General features: G+C 49.1%; 1 protein-coding gene across 2 annotated transcripts in view; it reads left to right on the top strand.

The window, feature by feature from the left end:
* Positions 1 to 1727: 1727 nt before the first annotated feature.
* The window catches only part of Ssuh2 (ssu-2 homolog), a 35702-nt gene continuing 18099 nt past the window's right edge, over positions 1728 to 19330 (top strand). For both annotated transcript variants that reach the window (XM_052721790.1, XM_052721789.1), the window contains exon 1: positions 1728 to 1872. The gene's annotated coding sequence lies outside the window, so the exon portion shown is untranslated. The remainder of the gene's footprint in view (positions 1873 to 19330) is intronic.

The raw sequence follows: 19330 nt of genomic DNA, 5'->3' as shown, positions 1-19330 counted from the left end.
AGATCCTCTTGTCTCGGCTTGCCCAGCGTTGGGATCACAGCACACACCACCACACCGGGCATTTACTTGGGGGCTAGAGGTCCAAACTCAGGTCCCCAAGATTGTGTGGCAAATACTTTACCCACTGAGTCCTTTCCCCGTCTTGCTAGTTCCCGTAGAGTCTCACTGAAGCTGTGATAGAACAAAGAATGTGGGATGGAAGGCTGAGCCTAGTGTTAGGAGTTTGGGTCCCAGGCCTTTCCAGGGACTGAGCACACACATTGTACTTCTCCCAGCCTCTGTCCCTGGTGTGTCTCCCGGCTGTTGAATGGGATGGTTGGTGACTCCCAAGGCTCCTTGCAGCAGGATCAGGTAGCATTGTAAAACTTAGCCTTTCGGGGTTGGAGTTGGCTTGACATCGAGCTTAGAACTTGAGACAAAGTTGTTTTGCCTTTGTGAACTTCAGCCTGTTAAACAGAGACAGTGCTCAGCTGACGGTCTCTGTCCCTGGGGAAGATTAGGCCGGACTGTGCATGTAAAGCCCAGGCTCAGTGTCTGGCATGTGAACCACCAAACTAAGACACTGGAAAGGCTGCTTTATGTATGTGTGTGTACGTACATATGTACATACGTACGCACGTATGTATGTATGTATGTATGTATTTTGTGAGGATGCTTCTAGAGAGCCTCCCCCATCCCTACCCCGTAGCAGGAATCATAGTTTGACAACGACTCTGCTACTTATTTTACATTTGGAAAGAAAGAATCCACAGTGACTCCTTCATCTCAGTTTTTAGTGGACAATGATTAATCCCAACTCAGTACCACTGGAGCCTCGGGCCACGTTCAGCCACATGGATGTCACCCCATCCTTTCTATGACTTGGCATGGGGACCAGAGTCAGTGGTGCAGAAAATGACATCTGCCTATGTGGTCCACATAGCTGGGGAGAAGGTAATGATGCCATCTGACTTCACAGCTGGAATTCTGTTGGCCTCCCCTGAGCAGGGCAGGCCCTCCCGATCTGCGCTCCGCCTTTCCACTCTTCTCCATGTACGGTTTCCTTCCTTCCTTCCTTCTTCTTTTCTCCCTTCTCTGGGCTGCTCCCATGCATAGAACTTGCTGTGTGCTTACTCAAGTTACTCACAGGGGTGAGCACAGTACACCTCCCTGACCACCTCATGGTAATGGCTCCCTCCAATGTCAGGGACAACGGTGCCACTGTGGGTGGGAGCAGGCAGACCTTAGGAGGAACTTCTCTAGGGCATCCTTCATTCTCAGTATTGATGCTGGGTTGCAGAAGGGCTGAGTCAGACCCATGGTGTCTTCCACCAAGTTCCATCAGGAGGACAGGTCCCCAGGTCTTTCACTTCCTGTGAGTGAAGACACTTTCTGCCCTTTGTCCTACACTGTGCATAGCAAACATCTTTGGGTGACAGTTTCAGATGGGCTAACCTCCAATTAGGAAGCATTCGGATTCCTGCTGCTCAGCGTTGCTCTCCAGAAACATGAGGCACTGCACGAACAGTTGCTTCCTGGCCTTCTTCATGTGGTCATGTGGACTCAGGGAACTGGTGCCCAAATGCTGATGGTTTGATTCCTGATGTTCCCGTGAGTAATGAAGTTCTCCATCTTGGATTGACAATCTCATGTATTTACACCCACGAACCTGGCTGGTGAATATGTGAGCTTGCACTGGGTGCAGTCACCCCTTCACAGTGCTGACAGGTTCTGTGACTGTGACTTAAGGGAGGCAGTTCCTCAGGCTTTTAAAGATGAATCAGCTGTATCCCCCAGCCTCAAATTGCTGTAAGATGCCTGGGAGCAGAAGAAAGAAGGCAGAGAGGAAGTGAGGAGATACAGGTGCCAGAGAGACGTGTGCTTTCCGGGCAGGTGAGGAAAAGGGAGGTTCCAAGTTTGGCTCGAAGATGCCTGAGGCTTTGATGGACGGGAGGCTGGGCAAAGGAGGCCTGGAGAGAGGGAACAAAGTGCAGGCATTTGTGCAAAAGCCAGGGGTGGATTAAGCGGTTAGTCCAGGAGCACAGAAGCCAGGGACGCATGGCTAGCTGGTCTGGATGGCGTGGTCTGCCCCTTCTTGAGCCACCCCTCATCCTTCCTACCCTGCTCATTGGCCTGGTTCCCTTGCTGTCACTGGGATGCTCAGTGTGAGATGCTCTTGGGAAGGCTGGAAGGAGGTGATGTCAGGGTATTGATGGGTCAAAGCTGGGCTGTCTGTTCTAAGACAGCAAGTCCCTGCTCCCTCCAGGGGCCTCTCCCCTGCTCTTCTGCATTGTAATGAATCCCCTTCCTCTCAGAGCCACCAGCTCTATTGCCACTGGACAGATAACCACACTGTGTTGTATCCCTCCACCCCTGCCCCCATGTATGACTCTCCCTATGTAAGCAGATGCTTTTTTAAAGATGATTAAATTTTATTTATTTATTTTTGTGTGTGCATGCCCACACACATACAGGTGCCCCTGTGCACACAAAGGCCAGAACAGGGAGTCGGATTCCTTAGACCTAAAGTCACAGCCAGTAGTTGTGAGTTGCCCAGTGTGGGTGCTGGGGTGCAGACTTCAGTCCTCTGACAAAGTAGTAAACATCCCCAAACACTTTGTGACCCTGACTGGATGTCAGCTTTCTTTGTGGCACCTGACTGGCCCAGACCTGATGTAGATGAGGAGGAGAGTGGTAAGCCAGACCTTCGGGGACTGTCTTCAAGCCTGAAGAATGTTTCCGGCTGTCACCTGTTAACCTCCACTCTGTCATTAAGACTGAGTGCCGCTGTCACCTCTCCTGGGATGATTCCTCTGACCCCAGTACCTTTTCTTCCATACTGTTTATTAGCTGTTGTAAAAATCTCCCCTTCTTTTCTCCCTTCTGATGCATGACTGTTTTTAAATGGCTCTTTCCTCTGGACATAGCATGATCATCCCATTGACCCCTTGAGGTAGAAGTCACCTTGACTCAGTAGCCATGGTAACAACAACAACAAAAGGGCGGTGCAGTGATAGCTAGGTCTCTGGCAAAGATAATGGGGCTGTCAAGATTCTCTATAGAAAGAAAGAAGGGGAGAGAGTCCCAGAACCCTCCTGCCTTGTACATGCCAGCTGCAAGTTTTCTTGGGAGATGCTGGTGTATATAGGATATGGAAGACTCCATGTTGCGGCTTCCATGAGGTCATCATCCATAAAAGAGTGAGATTTGCAGTAATGCTTTGGGGTCACCCACCTTGCTCTAAGTAATCTCTCATCTGTGCTCTACAAGCAAGTCTGCTAAACTCGTTGGTTTATCAGGTGGGACTTGGGTGGACTTAGTCCATCACTGATACCCCATTTGGAGTGAAGAGATGTTTGTTCAAGTCTTCCCAGAAAAAGTAAATGCAACAGTGTCTGGTCAACTTTTGTATCTCTTTACTGCAGAGAACATGTATGATAACTTAATATGCTGACACATGGGTGGATTATACAGATGGATACTTGATTCTATGCCCAGGAGACATGGAGCAGAAAAGCCCAGGAGGCTGAGAGCAACTATTGTCTCAGGAAGCACTGAACCATCACCTTGAGATGACACAGCAGAGACATTGACATCTCCATCCCACAAGATCACCTGTGTTGAGGTGTCCCATGTTCATGGACTCTGGCTACGACAGGAGGTTGGATAAGAGAGAACTACTCTACTTTGGGTAAGGGGAGGTTGAGGAAAACCTGCTGGTGACATGTAGGTGGGGGGAGTTAGAAGGATGGTGAGGAGGTGGGAATAAAGACTGAAGGACCAGTGAAGCAGAGTAGGGGCAGATAGAGAAAAGCCCCAGCATGGTGTACGGCCTGAGGAGTTTGTCAGAGAGGAGTGAGGAGACCCTGAGGTAGGAGTAAAGGCAGCAGGAAGCCAGTGAAAGTATCTCAGAACAATGTGTTGTTGTTATTGTTGCTATGACGACCATGGCCTTTGTGTGTTTTGTTTTACTTGCGGGAATATGACATTTGAGTGTCCCGTCGTGGGCATTGTCAGCTGGGATTGTGGGGGACAGGAGGACTAGTCAGCCTTAGAGCTCTGCTTCCTTTCTTTTCTTTCTGGCCAGGGAGAATGAGATAGTGGGCTATTAATAACCACTCTCTGGGGGCCTGAGGTTGGGGCTTGGCGGAGGCTTGTTTTTGCAGCCTAAAATAGCCCACCGTTTGCCTGTCTAGTGGGCATGCCGCCAGTCCAGTGGGTGTGTTGTCCAGAATGAACAAAGAAAAGCTATTTTTACCCCGGGGAGCCCAAGAATGCGTCACAGAGTCTCAGAACCTGCCCTACCCACCCCACACCCAGGCTAGTGGCTAGTCCCAGGGGACCTGGGTCTCCTGGAGGTGTCAGTGGGTGGAGAGGCCACATGTCCTCCTCCTTGTCTCCCAGCTGGAGACTTGGAGAGCATATAAACTGCTAAAGCTAGAAGCAGTAAGGAGTTAGTTTTATCCCCTACTCTAAGAAGGATAAAAGCTAGCCTGTAATAATGGTGGCTCCTGCTCTGAGATGTCGGGCTTTGTACTGACTGCCTTTCTGTTCACTGTCTCCTACCCTGAAATGTCTCTGTGAGGGACAATCCCACTTTCCATTTATGAAGGTGAAGCTCAGTGAGGTTAAGTGACTTGTCTGGGGTTACCCAACTAGGGAGTGGTTTGGCCACGTACTGCAGAGTCCATGCCCTTCTTGCCACTGAAGAGGCCTGCCCTGAAGGGGGATGGACACAAGGAGTCCTCATAGCAGTGGCCTTGGTTCTGGCCCTGACCTTGCCTCTTGAGGCTTCAGTGTGACTAAGTCATTATGGGGATGTCTGGGTTCCTGGCCACCTCCTGTTGGCAGCTGGGAAGGGACACGTAGAGCCCCCACAGTGTGAGGGTGTCTGTAGGTAGTACCAGTGTGTTCTAGGGTGGGGGGGTGTCACATAACTTACTATTTATGAAAAAGGGGAATGTAGGGCGTCAGGAACCTGCAGAGCAGAAGCATGGAGCCTGCCCTCCCCATGGTGGGATATACCAGGAAGACCATGGTCTTTGTGGCTAGCCTTTGTCCCCCCTCCCTATTCATCTAATCCCTGCTGTGCTTCAGTGACTGCTCTAGCCATAGCCCCTCCAGGCTGCCTCTCAACCTCTTTCCATCCAGCATATAGGGCCATCCTTCCCTCTGGCCTTTGTCACAATCAAGTGACAAGTGGCATCTCAGGACTAGAGATGTTTTATATGCCCATAAAGTCACTTTCTGACTGGGTTGAATCCTTCCTGAGGGTGGGTCCTAGTCTGTACTTCTCTATGCCACTCTGTGTCAATCTCCTTCTTGTAAGTATTCAGTGCCTTCCCGCCGTCCATAGGATTATCTCCCCATATATTTGTCTACCCATCTGTCTGTCCATCTTTTCATCCATATATCCATGCATCTACCCACTCACCCATCTATCTGTCCATCCACCTATCAGTCTACCTATCCATCCACCCTTCCATTTGTCCATCCACCTAATACATATATCCAGCCATCTGTCTTCCCATAAGTCTATTCATCCATCCTTCTATCCACCCACCTATCCAGTAGACACTGAGAGCAGTATGAGGGATATAGAGGACCATTAGACACTTTATTGGAGTTTAGAGTCAAGAAAGGAAGAGATACTTTATGGATTATTTTATGACTTGAAAATGGTAAATTCTGCGGAAGAGGGGTTAGAGAAGTTGGGAAGACCAAGGGGACACATATTCTAGTCATGGCTCTACCATTGTCCTACTGGAAGACCTGGGGGTCATTTCCCTCCTGTGACTCAGTCCTGACCTTTGAAGTGAGCATGGTTTAAGGTCTCACCTCAGGATGTAATAAGAGTTGAATGAGATACGTGTGACGTTTATGGCTCCTTCTCCTTCTCAACACAGTAAGGACCACATCTTCCTTGTTCTTCATGGTGTCTCCTGATCTCAAGGACTATTGTGGTAACAGGAAATGGAATGGCTGCCTCTCATCCTTCTTCAGATAGCCATGGCCTGGAGTCACCAAGGGGACCAAGAATGGAGAGATGGACTGCTGGACCAACGAATCCTGGCTCAAGCTGGAGGGTTGTTTGAAATCACTGGAGCCATGCTTAAAGTTGAGATCCCTGCTTTTGCTGAAAGATGAGGGTCAAGTTGCCAGAGGGTTCAACTGACTGCATTTCCACACCCTCATCTCAGTTTCCCAGAGGACACTGAACCTTATCATGGTCTGAACACACAGTCCACAGCTCCTGAATCTCATTCCTGTTCCTTGGGCAATTTGAAATTATACTTGGCAAGTAAAGGGGAGGGATGAATGCCTCATGATCCTGGGGCCTAAGGGACATAGAGGACTCAGCTCAGGCCATTGAAGAGACAGAGGGGACATCCAGTGGAAGGCTGCAGCATGACTCTGGAAGGTCACGGGTCCTGGCTAGCCCTCTTCTCAGGCTATCTTGCTCCTGGGGAGACCAGCTGGTCAGAATGAAATGCAGCAGGGAGTAGGATGATGGGGGCTATCTGCCCCTAGAGGTAGAAGTTTTTCCATGTGAACTCAAACCTGAGCCATTTTGAGCTGTGTGTTCTGTTTGAACATTGCACAAGCCTGCTAGCTCCCCTTCTCCTTGATCATTGTTAAAGTGGGGCACACGGTGTTAAAAACCAAAACAATGCAGGTTCTTGTTTTCCAGCAGCACAGTCTTATGTTTAATTAGAATAATGTTCTTTTGAAATTCGGTTTCCCCTGTGCCAAAATGGTGCATGGAGAAAGAAGAAAGGACATGGAGTGGGGGGTGTTCTTGAAAATTCCCCAGCAACTTGTGCTTGGGAAAGAACAGAATACAGTTGTGAAGTCATAGTCTGTGCCTGTCTGCATGGGCAGTCCCTGTTAACCAGAGCTGGGGGCCTCCTGCTTTAAACCCACTGAGAGTTTTCTGGGGACTGAAGCTGAATGGTGATGAGACCCAGTGATTAGGCAGCCTGGCTTGCTGTAAACAGGTGGAATGGAGTGGCCTTTGCAGAAACTGGCAGCTCCAGTGCCTGTTAGAAACTGTCTGCACACATGCCTGGAGTTCCAAATTAAGGTGTGCATTTAATTCCAGGCCAGCATTTTCAATAGGCTAAAGCAAGGAAGGGTGTGTGCACCAGCCTGGCAGGGATGGAAATCAGGGCCCCATGTGGGCATCTTGGGGATGACCTTGAGGAGTCTGCCCACTTAATTAATCATACCCACACTCCACCTCCTCCTGCTCCCCAGGCACCAGCATCTGTCTGTAAAATAAGCCATGTTCCTAACTTGTCTGCCCTAAGAAAAGGCACATATGCTCATGGTTTATTAAAGATCACAACACTAATTGGAAATAATAGGAAACAAGGTAGATATACATCAAGCGGGAAGAGTTAAATACATGATGGCACATTTCTAAGACAGAATACTATAGAGTCTTCAGAGTGAGTGGGAGCTGGACATGGTTGCTCAGCACTCGGAAGGTTGAGTAGGAAGATGATCATGAATTCCAGGTCAGTAAGGGCTACAGAGTAAGATCCCACCTCAGGACACCAACCAACTAACCAGCGAAACCAACCAGCCAACCAACCAGCCAACCAACCAACCAACCAACCAACCAACCAACCAACTACCAATCAATCACCCAGCCAATCAACCAACCAACCAACCAACCAACCAACCAACCAACCAACCAACTAAACAAACAAACAACTCACCAAATAACAAAACAGCTAATGAACCAGCTAGCCAATCAACTAACCAAACAATCAAATGACCAAATGAAACAAATGAAAAGAAAATGAGGCAGAGACATGAGGGAAGATTCTCACATCATATTAATCCAAGGAAGTCAATCAGAGGGTCCTGCTAGAGCTGAATCTGTCTCCCAGTTTAAGCAGTGAAGCCCTAACCCTCAAAGACTGGGTCTGTAGGAAGGAATCACAGTGCCCCCAATCCAGGAGCCTGGAAGGGGCTTGAAGGAATCTTCCTACCATCTTGCCAGAGAATGAGACAGAGCTCCCGGAGTGCTGGCATTATAGCAGTTTGAACATTGAGCTAATTCCATAAGTGATGTATCATAGACAGGCACAGCCACGAAAGTAGCTGGTCCTCAGGAGGAGGGGTGGTCATGTCATCCTAACCAGAGCAGGGATATCCCTCTTCTATCCCCAGGGGCATCAGTCAGCCATATGCTCACATCCACAGAAAACAGCCTTGTGGAGAGGAGTCCGTAGAAAGGGGATTCACTTGCTTTGCTCATGGACATCAAGAAACGCTTCTTAGAGAGGAGGGAACATTGAGAAGGTCCTGGGAAGATGAATTTGAGAGGGAGTGAACAAAGGAGGTAGATATTCCAGGTGGAGAGACTGTATACACAGGGCTTGGCTTGTGGCTGAGAACCTGCCTGGGGCATGCAGGAGTAGAGGGAGTAGAGTATGATCAAGAACTTGGGAGTTGAGGAAAGCATAAAGGGTAAGGCCAGGAAGGATGACAGGAAGCCATCGAGGATTTGCAATTTGTATTTGAATTATTCAGATTCTAGAGCAGAAAGATGAAGACTTTGGTCTTTATTACTTTCTTCTCCCTTATTTTCTTGTGTGTGTGTGTGCTTGAGTATGCATGCACAGTGCTTGTGTGTGTACATGTGTATGCATGAACACACACACACACACACATGCACACACTCGTCTGTAGGAATAAAAGACAGAGTCTTGATAGGCAGGTAGGCATTATAATTATCAGTGTTAGGCTGTGAAAAAAGTAGCTACCACACAAAAGATCTGCAGTTGGTTTATAGCCAATAGGCCATATTATTTGTAAATAATATAAGCCTCTGTGTGTTGATTTGGGTCTGAGTGACTGCAGGATTGGTGGGTGAGAGAGATTTGTCCTGACTGCGGGCCAGGCAGGATACAGGAAAACTTCTGACTACACCTTTACATCTGGGGCATCATGCTCAGTGCCAGGCAGCATGTATGTCATGGAAGACACTGCACTTCAGCTGTCTGCTGTCTGCCAGGTGATCAGGCAAGTCCCTCCCTTTTCTTATGTGCACAATAAGAAGGTAGGGTAGAGTTTTCTGAGGTCCCCAGAGGCCAGGTTGAGTTACTTTCATACAGACATGACCAAAATACTGATTTTGAGAGAGAAGATTTATTTTAGCCCATGGTTACCGAGATTAAAGTCCATGATCTTCACTCGTGGGGCCCTGTGGTGAGGCAAAACAGTATGGCTTCAGGAACATGTAGAGTATGTGTGTCCACCCCATGGCAGACAGGAAGCAGACAGAGGATATACAAGAAGGGAGCAGGGCAGGATGCAGTCCCCAAGGACACACCCAGCCCTTTGAGTCCCGCTTCCCAAAGTTTCTACCAACCTACAAAACAGTTTCACCTTCTGTGGGTGGGGCAAATGTTCAACCAAGCTTGGGGGGGCAGTTCATATTTTAACCCTCCCAGTCCACGGTAGCAATGGTTCCCCAGGCCAGACCGGAAGCTCTTACGCTTGAAACCCCCTGTGCAGATGCAAGGCTGGCTGGTGATGTCTGTGAAGGCTGATGACGCCTTGCACAGCAAATTGAATTTCTGTTTGGAAATTTCAGCAATCAAATAGACTGGCCTTTTAAAATTCCGAATTGGTTTTGGAGAAAAATGGATCTGATTAGTAGGAAGGGAGAGAGAAATGGAGGGACAGGGGGACGTGGGTGGAATGACTGCCAGGCAGCCTTCTGCCTTATGAGATTAGCCTTTCTGGCTTGCTGATGACAAGCACTCTGTCCTCTTTGCCAGCCATGCACCCCCACATGAGACCCTGCCCCACTTTTCTAGCCTAGAGAAGACAGTAACCAGAGCTGTAGAAACTGGATCCAGTGGGTTTAGCCTGGAGTGCTCAGGATGGGCTTCTGCAGGACCTGCTGGAAAGTGATCTGAGAAATGACCACAAGTGGCAGCAGAGCCACTATGGTTAGTTTCCTGACCACACAGGGCAGAGCTTGCACTGTTCCCAGGTGAGCCTTGGCCACACCTCCCTTCCCCTGCTCTCCGCACATGGCAACTCTGAGACCCCACTGAGCGTTGAAAGTGATAATCTCTAGAGATAGCAACTTATGGATGCTTAGGATGACTGGTGGCCTTTCCTCTTTCCCTTGCTCTATTGAAAGCACCAAGCTTGTCTTTGCAGAAGACAGCTCAGAAGCCCAGGGTGCTGAGAAGACACGGTCCCTGAACTATAATATCGAATGTGTTCTTTGTTGGTTCATCACAGATTTGTAGAGCAGCTGATATTTTCTGGGTCCTGTTCAGGGGGCGAACCATGCAGGAGGAAGTGAAGTGGACACACATAAAATCTGGTTCTCTCCCTTGTTTGTTCTTGTAGTTAAATCCAGATCACAGGGTGTTGAGAGGTATTAAAGAAAACAACAGTAAGATAGATAAACGTGTTCTGTGAATAAAAATGAGACGAGGAAAGGGGGTGAGAGCTGGGGTGGTGGATGTTCAGTTTTAAACATGATGGGGATTGAGGGCATGCTGTGATGTGAAATAAGCTAGAAACAGGGAAATACTGCACATGCTGTCATTACGTGGAAGCTAAACATATCGACTTTCTTTGGTGTGTGTGGGAGAGGGAGATTTATGGAGTCAAGCTACAACTGGGACAGCCAGCACTGAAATACCATTAAATAGGAAGGGGCAGGGGGAATTCTGTCTCTGTAGTTCACAATAATATGTATATTTTATAATGATCTAGAAGAGAGAAGTTCAAAGCCTTGAGACACAAAGAAATGATGGAAGGAACACCCCACGACACACCAGTCACTCTGACTGGAGTAGCACATACATGTACTAAAATGTGTATACCATAAATAACCCAGACATACGTGCATGTGTATGTTGTATATACATCATAAATATGTTCCAATGTTATCTATAAAGTAAAAAGAAACCACTGAGCTCAAATTTCGGGGGAAGGTAGGGACAGCCTTACTGGGTAGGTGATATCTGAAAAATGATTTGCCTGAGGTGAAGGAGTACATTCCAGGCAGAGGGGGTGACATGTACAAAGTCCCCGTGGCTGCAGTGTGCTTGCTGTGGCCCAGGAGCAGGGTGGAGTGAAGAGTGGGAGAGAGATGAGGGCCGAGTTGCAATAGGGGAAGATGCAGCTTGTCCTTGAAGCCCTTGACAAGAGCTTGACTTCCTTTCCCAGAGGTGGCAGCTAGGTTGGGAGTGGGGCAGAACACAGTCACTATGCAATTTTTAGTGTTAAAGTGCTTAGTGCAGGATTGTGTAGGGTGTGCTGCCTCTGGGAGACCAGTGAGGATGCACCATAGTGATCCAGAGGAGACAGGACACACAGGGAACATCTTAGTCACTGTTCTATTGCCGTGAAAAGACACCATGACTACAGCATCTATTATAAAAGAAAGTATTTTGCTTACAGTTTCAAAGGGTCAGTCCATTGTCATCATGACAGGGAGCAAGGTGGCATGCTCGGCATTGGAGCAGTAGCTGAGAGCTACATCCTGATCCTCATCTCTAAAGAGAGCAATGCCTTCTTCACAGGGTTGTTGTGAACTTTGAGATTGGAACCATCTCTGGGGGGCATTTCCCTCTATCTCTGTCACGTGGGGGACATGGGGAGGTCCCTGTCCCTCTTCCTCCTGTGTATTTAGGAGCTGGCAACCTGGGCCTGCAGGATGTGCCAGGTTCCCCGGCTCCAGAGAAAGGAAGGCGTTTTGGTGCAATGTGGCAGGAATACCCCACTTAGCTCCATTTATTTGTGTCAGAAGCATTTTCCTGCATGCCAGTCTTGGTTCTGCCCTGGGCACCGCAGTCTCCATGCGCCAGCCTGCAGATAAGCCAACAACAATGTTATCGTGAATTCCAGGCCCAAGCAGAAATCATTTTCTGGGCATTGTTGGCCCTTGTCAGGGTCTGGGTGGATCTAGGTTTAGATGGATGCTGAAAGGGCATGGGGCAGAGCCTAGCACCCAGTAGACACTCATGAATGCCCCTGGAAGAAGACAGGTGTGTGGAGATGGGTGGTGCGGGAGTGGCCAAGTTCCAACAGATCCCAGAGGCTCCAGCTGGGCTTTTTGCTGTGTGACTGTGGGAAAGGTACCTGACCTCTCTGAGCCTTTTGTATATCACATGAACTGAACAGGAATTTGTAAATGACAAAGTGCTGTATAAACAGAAGGTAGCAAGGGATGCTGGCAATGCAGAAGGACTACTGTACACCATTGGTGAGCATGTGCTGTGCTGCAGCTGTTGAAGAAGATGGCCTGTGTAAAATATTAACACGCTGTTAGCACACAACCCCCCATTGCACTTCTCGGTGCCTACCCTGTGGTAGGAAAGCAGGATCTTAGAGAGCTGTGGTATCCCAGGAGCCTGAAGGAGGAAGCAATGTAAATGTCCATCTGTGGGCAAATGGACAAATCACACGGTCCCTGTTCTCAGCAGAATGTTAGCCTTCAAACAAGGAAATTCATATACATGGATGAACTTCAAGCTACACGCTAAGTGAACTAAGCTAGTCATGGAAGTGCAAATGACAGATGATTCCATGCATGTGAGATCCTCAGAGTTCTTAAACACATAGAGACAGAAAGTGGGCCAGGATGCCCGGGGTGGGGTGGGGTGGGGAGAGTTAGGGCTCCTGGTTCATAATCTCAGTTTTTGTGTGTGTGTGTGTGTGTGTGTGTGTGTGTGTGTGTGTGTGTGTGTATGCATGCCGTGTGTATTCCCACGTGTGTGTGCATGCGCGTTTGTGTGTGAGCTCACTGATTGGTTAGGCTGGCTGCTCAGCAGGCTCTTTTTCTCGCTACTTCCCCAGTGCTGGAATTGAAGGCGTGCTCTGCCATGCCTAGCTTTTCCTTGAGTGTTGGGGACTTGAACTCAGCTCCTCAGACTTGCACAGCAGGCATTTTGCCCTCTGAGCCATCTCCCTAGCCCCCAGAGTATCAGTTTGATACTAGACTGTACCCATAAAAATGGTAAAATGATAAATTTTACATGTGTTTTTTAATGACCTTTTTTAAAAAAAATAAAAGAAAAACACATTTATGAAACCACAGCCACCCCACCATCCTCCTGCACACAGCTTATTGTTAACAAGAACCGAGCCTTTCCTCTGTCCACACAGGAGGCCAACAACTGAACCCTGAATAATGGAAATTCTAGGTAAATCCTCAGGTAGTCATGGGGGTCTTGATGGGGTCAGAAGAGGTGAGACAGAAAACGCTGTGTCTTTGTTTGAAAGTCCTGGAATTGCTCAAATTTCACCTGTCCCTGGCTGACACAGCATTGGGGGAGATGCTCCATGATTGCAAAATGACCCATTCTCAGCCCTGCTGTAAAGATGATTGGCTTGTTAGATTTGTGCCTTGAGGGAGGAAAGTGAGCATGGGCCCTGGGGCTGGAAGCAGGGGACCTCATTAAGCTCCTAGCTTTCTGTGAGTTTTCATCTGAGCTGATGAAAGTCCCACTCAGAGTGAGCTAACCTCAGGAAAAAGCTCTTGATTCCAGTGACTCATTTTGTTGGTTTTGAGACAAAATCTTTGCTTTGTAGGCCTGACTAGTATAGAGCTGACTGTGTAGACCAGGCTATTCTTGAACTTGTAGTGATCCTCCTCCCTCAGTTTCTGGAGTGGGTATAGGCACATGTTTACTGACTATATATTGAAGAGAACCTTTGAAGGAGTGAAAGATCAGTGAGTGTATTATACCAGTCCGGCTGTTTGCATCTAGTGGTTTTTAGTATAGACTGCTCAAGCTGCAATCACCTGGGGGCTGGTAAAACCATCTACACTCAGAGTTCTACCTCACACGTGGGCTTGATCAGGGCTCCCCACAAGGAGCCAGGATTTACATATTTGACACCTGTTCACCCACAGAGAAATAAGAGCCTGGGACCATCCCGCAAGGAAGTGGATTAAGTGGGAATTCCAGGCAGATGTGGCGGCCACCATCTGGCCAGTGCTTTATGACTTCCTGTAGAGGTTCTAGTTTCAGGGTGGAAGTGGGCAGTGCTGACAATGGTGGAGGGGACTAGCTAGGCAAACTCAGGCAGAAAGTGAAGCTGAACGTGAACACTCTGTCCTTCACGCACTGCTCCGAAACCAGTGTTCACAATGAGGCTCTGAGCATGGTCTATCTGACTCTGAAGACACGTGCTGCTGTGTTCTGCTACTGGTTTAAGCATTAGACAGCTACTATGCCATCACCCAAATGCCTGGGGGGAAGGAGACAATGGTCCCCTTCAGATTATTTCCCACCAGCATGTCTGAGATTCACTCTGCTGCCTCTATCCCAGGACAGCCTTTAAAATACACAAAGACACCTTTGGATGACCCCCTTCCCCACCCCCACCCCCACCTCCTGCACTTCTGGGCATCTCCCTTCACATCATATTCAAAGAGAGCCACATGAGATGGTTTCTAGGTTGCCATTGAGAGCTCAGCCTGATCCTAATACTCCCTGGCACCATGACATCCCCTGAGATTCATGGTCTGAGCAGAGGACACTACGAAGAAGAGCTGATTTCCGGGAACAAGGTGCTCAGATGCCAGCCTGTGGGAAGAGGCAACTCTTGAGGCTTCTTCTTCAGGTGCTTAGTGTGAGATGTCAGGGCGAACTCAGCAGAGCCTGGGTACTTGGGGGCTGTGATACTGGAAAAGTGGAAGGGCCTGGGTCATGTGGAGGAGCTTTAAGAAGCTATCTTAAACCCTATGGATATGGAAGGAATGCAGATTGCCTGGTACCATGGCTGGATCTTCCCCACCCTGTCCACCCTGAGATACTGGCAGGAGGCGGTAGGGCTTTAATCTCACACTGGTCTGAGTTCTCGAATAGGCAGTCCTCGCTCTTGCTCACAGCAAAGAAGCAACATGGTGATGAGTGTGAGTGATTCCAGTTCACTCAGACATGCCATTGCACACAATATCCTTTATTAATGCCTCAGCAAGATCAGAAGGTTCTAGAAGCTTTTCTCCCCTGTGCATGCTAGGCAAGAGCTCTACCACTGAGACACATCCCCATTTCTCTATGTATTTTAAGAGCCATTATGAATTCTTAAACTTGCCTAGGGTGGGGGTATAGCAAAGGACTGTCACTCTTGCTGTCCGGTACTTCCTGGTCCCTGAGAGGCAGCAGTTACCAGCAGTTTTGCAGCCTTGAGATTTCTGTCACTCCTAATATTCAGCTCTATTTAATATTCTGTTCCTTCCTGCTTGCTCCTGAAATCACTCCCTATGGCTGCTTTTTTTTTTTTTAATGCCAAAGGAGTTTAGGCAAGCATGGCTTGCTGAATGAAACACCCCAGATAAAATGGTGGGGTACTATAACTAAGCTACTGCTGTGCTGTCATTGATCTGTCTGTTAATCTGTCCTTCAGCAGGTTTAAACTCAAACATGCTCACACACATACACAGAGATATAAGCACACACATCCATGGTCATTCTGTAGCCATTAATGTCATTCCCTGGGCTTGGAATCATTGTTCAGTACACACAAGTACCCAAAGACTGTGTTCCTTCCTCAGGGAGCTGTTCTTACTCTTGTATCTGCAGAGATAAAACATCTATAACTTTCACAGTGAGGAAATTCAGCACTCCTATCCACTAAAAACCCATTTATGAGGATTGAGTTATTTGTTTTTGTTTTTCAAGACACAGTTTCTCTGCGTAGCCCTTGTTGTCCTGGAACTAGCTCTGTAGACCAGGCTGGCCTTGAACTCAGAGATCCTCCTACCTCTGCCTCCTAAGTTCTGGGATTAAAGGTGTGTGCCACCACTGCTGGACCAGTTGTCTGTTTTTTAAGTCAAGCTTGTGTGGCATTTTTGCTGCGGATCCCTGGCATCTTCTTGAGGGTGGCAGTCTGTAAGGAGGGGAAAGTCAGCTCACACAGTGCAGGAGCTGCTTCTTATGCATGGTGGCCACCCAAGGCAGGCTTTCCAGAGCAGCCACAACTCTGTCTTGGTTAGGGAGTATCATGATAAAGCCCCTTGAGTACTGGTGGGCTAGGCAAGTCAGGTCTGACCAGAGCAGCATGACCTTGGTCAGGGACACTCCCAGTCCCAGAGGAAGCTCTGCCAAGGCCACAGGGGAGAAAGGGACCAACTTTCAAGCCCTCTACATTTATCAGTGGGAGACCAACTTTGGTGGTCAATATCTCGACTCATCTGGAGGAGGGGCAGCCTTCCTGGGGTGAGGGATGAGGAATTTTCTGCCTCCCTGCCAAAGGCTTGTAAAGGGCTTTCCAAGTCTGCAGAGGGCACTGGAGAGATGGCTCACTCAGTAAGGCACTGCTACGTAAGCATGAAGACCAGAGTTCAATCCCCAGATGTGGAGGTATGGGCTTGGAACTCTAGTGATGGTGAGATGAGAGGCAGAGAGAGTGTCCCTGGCTAGCCAGCCTAGCCTGCATGGTGACGTTCCAGGCCGACAACAGACTGTCTCAAACAGAAGGTGCAGTGTCTGAGGCTATACACCAGAGGTGGTCCTTTGCCTTCACCACACATGTGCACACATACACACATGCACCCACCCACCCACAAACTTACACACATGTACATAATTCAGAGAGACCTGGGGCTCAGTTCAGAGGTAGGCTTTGCCTCAAAGTGCTTGAGGTCCTGGCTTCCAGCCCCAGCATACCTCCACAAACAATCCCACAGGGGCTTCCCAGGGGTGTAGGGTGGTAGCAGGATGACCCACACACCCTGGGTGGGGACCCGGCTTTGGCCGTGATGTGCTGTGTGCTGTCTTGCTCCAAGCTTTCAAGGACATAAGAGACCGCTGCCCAGACTTCAGGGATCCCCAGCTAGTCTGAGCACCTTTGTGGTCTCTCCCTTGAGGGGCGGTCTCCTGTGGTTGCTAACCAGTTCCCTGTGTTCCCTCAGGACTTAGAAGCCTGCTCCTGACTGGTGTATGGAGTAGCATGGTGGTCCGGCACTTAGGCTTCTGTCAGACAGAGGAGGATTTGAATCCTCTCTGAGAACAATGGCAGGATGTGAGTGCCCTGCGCAGAATGCAGCCGGGACCCGGGCCTCGAGCTTGGCAAGCGAAAGGCTCTTGTGGGACACTCAAGGACCTGGGACATAGGGTGGGGTCCTGCTCTGACAGACACATGGTGGCTTTGCCTCTGTTATGTGTAGAATGGTAACAATGGCCTGGGAGGGGCTGAGGGTAGTCCCTCAGATTGGAACCACAGTCCTCAGGAACACAGACACCCACTTGGCTGGAAGTCTTGACCATGGACAGGGAACCCAGTGAGGATGACAGTGAGTAGAGCCTGGGATGGGGCGGGCCACCTCTGCATCTATGCTACCTGCCTTCCATGAGCATCTCTGACCTGTTTATCTCTTCCTTCCTTTTTTCTTTGCTCGGCAAAGACCGCTGGTGGCAGCCAACAGCCTCTCTATTATGTGCTCTGGGGCAATGGGAAGGATGCCACAGCTACCTCAAGGAGACCTCCTCCCCCGTGTCCAGCCAAATAGAAGCCTGAACCTCAGGATTCTTCTCTCTCATTCTTAGATGCAGCTAATGCACAGCATTGCTGCCAAAATCTCACACACCCCTCTTGCTTGTCACAGTCCTGGTGACCCCAGTCTGTCATTAGCAGGACAGAAATACAATGGGAGCGAAGGGCTGCTTAGAACCTAAGAAAGGAAACAGGTTTCAGAGGAAATGGACTATGCTCACATAAAGGAAAGTTTTCTTCCTGAGTTGGAACGGGCAGTGTGGTGGTGGTCAGGGCGGCAGTAGATGGAGAATTGGGGGATATCGTTTTGGTTTAAATTGACTGTGGGGTCTTGGGCCAAGACACTTAATGTCTCAATTTTTCCATGTGTAAAAGGAAATTGGGTCAGGAGGTCTGAATGTGAGGACCATTAGGGTATGGGTACAGTGTCATTGAATTGCTTTCTAGGTATGCAATGAGGGGGTTGTCACTCTTATGGGAACCCTAGAGGGGTCTGTGAACCAAGCACATCTTCATGGACCCTGGGACTGAAGGTCTTCGCATACCCATTGTCATCTTTTTCCCTTCAGCCATGGCTCCTTAGCAGACTATGAATTTACAGATGCCACTTCCCTTTCCACTGGCTAGGCTAGCAAGTCAGATCTGGATTCAGATCCAAGCTCTGACTCTGGATTGCTGGGTGACTCTGCTCAGCTCACTCAGACTCTCTGGACTTCATTTTCCAAGGCTATATGGGCTGAAACAGTGAGCTGAGGGGCCCAGAGGCAGGGCTGTGATGGGAGAGCTGAAGGTAGAGAGGTCTGAGTGTCTCTTTATATGCTTAAGTGAAGTTCTAGCCACACACACACTCACGCACATAGGGGGTGCTTTGCACACCTAACACTCACATGTGCCCACTGGATGCCTGCTCTTTCTCCCAGTATGCCAGAGAAGAACTCACGAATTGAGAGGGATGAGGTGTGGAATGTGATGTGATGGGCAGATGTGCATTGAGATGCTGATGCTCTGGAGAGGACCACACTGGGATCCTGTTAAGACAGAGGAGGTTCTGAGCCAGAGAGAATGGCACTGGGAAAGATAAAAGATGAGAGGGCTTCTCTGTTAACTGTTCTCCTCCACAAGAACAATTCTTTTCACGCAAAAGAAAATTAGTTTGTGGTTGGCAAGCAGAGACCCCACCTCTCCATCTGTCTTTGCAAGGCAAATCTCGGCAGCAGATTGCTTGGGGACTTGGAGACAGGTGCAGAGGCCCTGGGGACATGGAGGCAGGCTTGAGCTATGAGCACTTCTTTCTGCTATGCCTGCGTGGGCTGGTGGCCTCAGGTTGAATCTCTGGGCCTCATTTTGCTGTTGTATGAATGGGGAAATGCAGCAGTCACATAGCATGGGGAGGCCACCCCTGTGGGAGCTTAGATAGCACCCTGTGTGACAGGGTGAGGTACTCAGCCAGACAGCTGCCCCCAAACTCACCCCAATGTCCTGGGGACAATGTGGCACAATGCAGGTGACCTCCATGGTCCTGTTGTGCTCATCCTGTGACACAGGAAATGTGCCCTTCTGGGGCGTCAGCCTAGAGTCCTTTCTTGTTTGGGTAGAATGGTGACATAAATTTAGCACTGAGGTACTGGGATTGCCTCAGAGGTCAGGGTGGCTCCAGGGTGATGGATGGGGCTCCACTCACCCACCTTCCATTCTTCCCATCCTCCTGCCCCTTTTATTTGGTCTCTAGGAGGCCACTGCAGCCACATGGCCTTTCTGTGTCTTCCCTTCAAGAGATGGAGTTTGGTGCCCTGGCTGACCCAAGGCTGCCTGACAGCCAGGGCAGTCTGGGAGACAGAAGTGGCCTTTTTCCCCCACACTT

The sequence above is a fragment of the Peromyscus californicus genome, unplaced genomic scaffold (genome assembly GCF_007827085.1).
Source record: "Peromyscus californicus insignis strain IS unplaced genomic scaffold, ASM782708v3 Scaffold_6__1_contigs__length_162567912, whole genome shotgun sequence".
NCBI lineage: Eukaryota > Metazoa > Chordata > Mammalia > Rodentia > Cricetidae > Peromyscus > Peromyscus californicus.
This window is presented reverse-complemented; position numbering and strand designations above follow the sequence as displayed.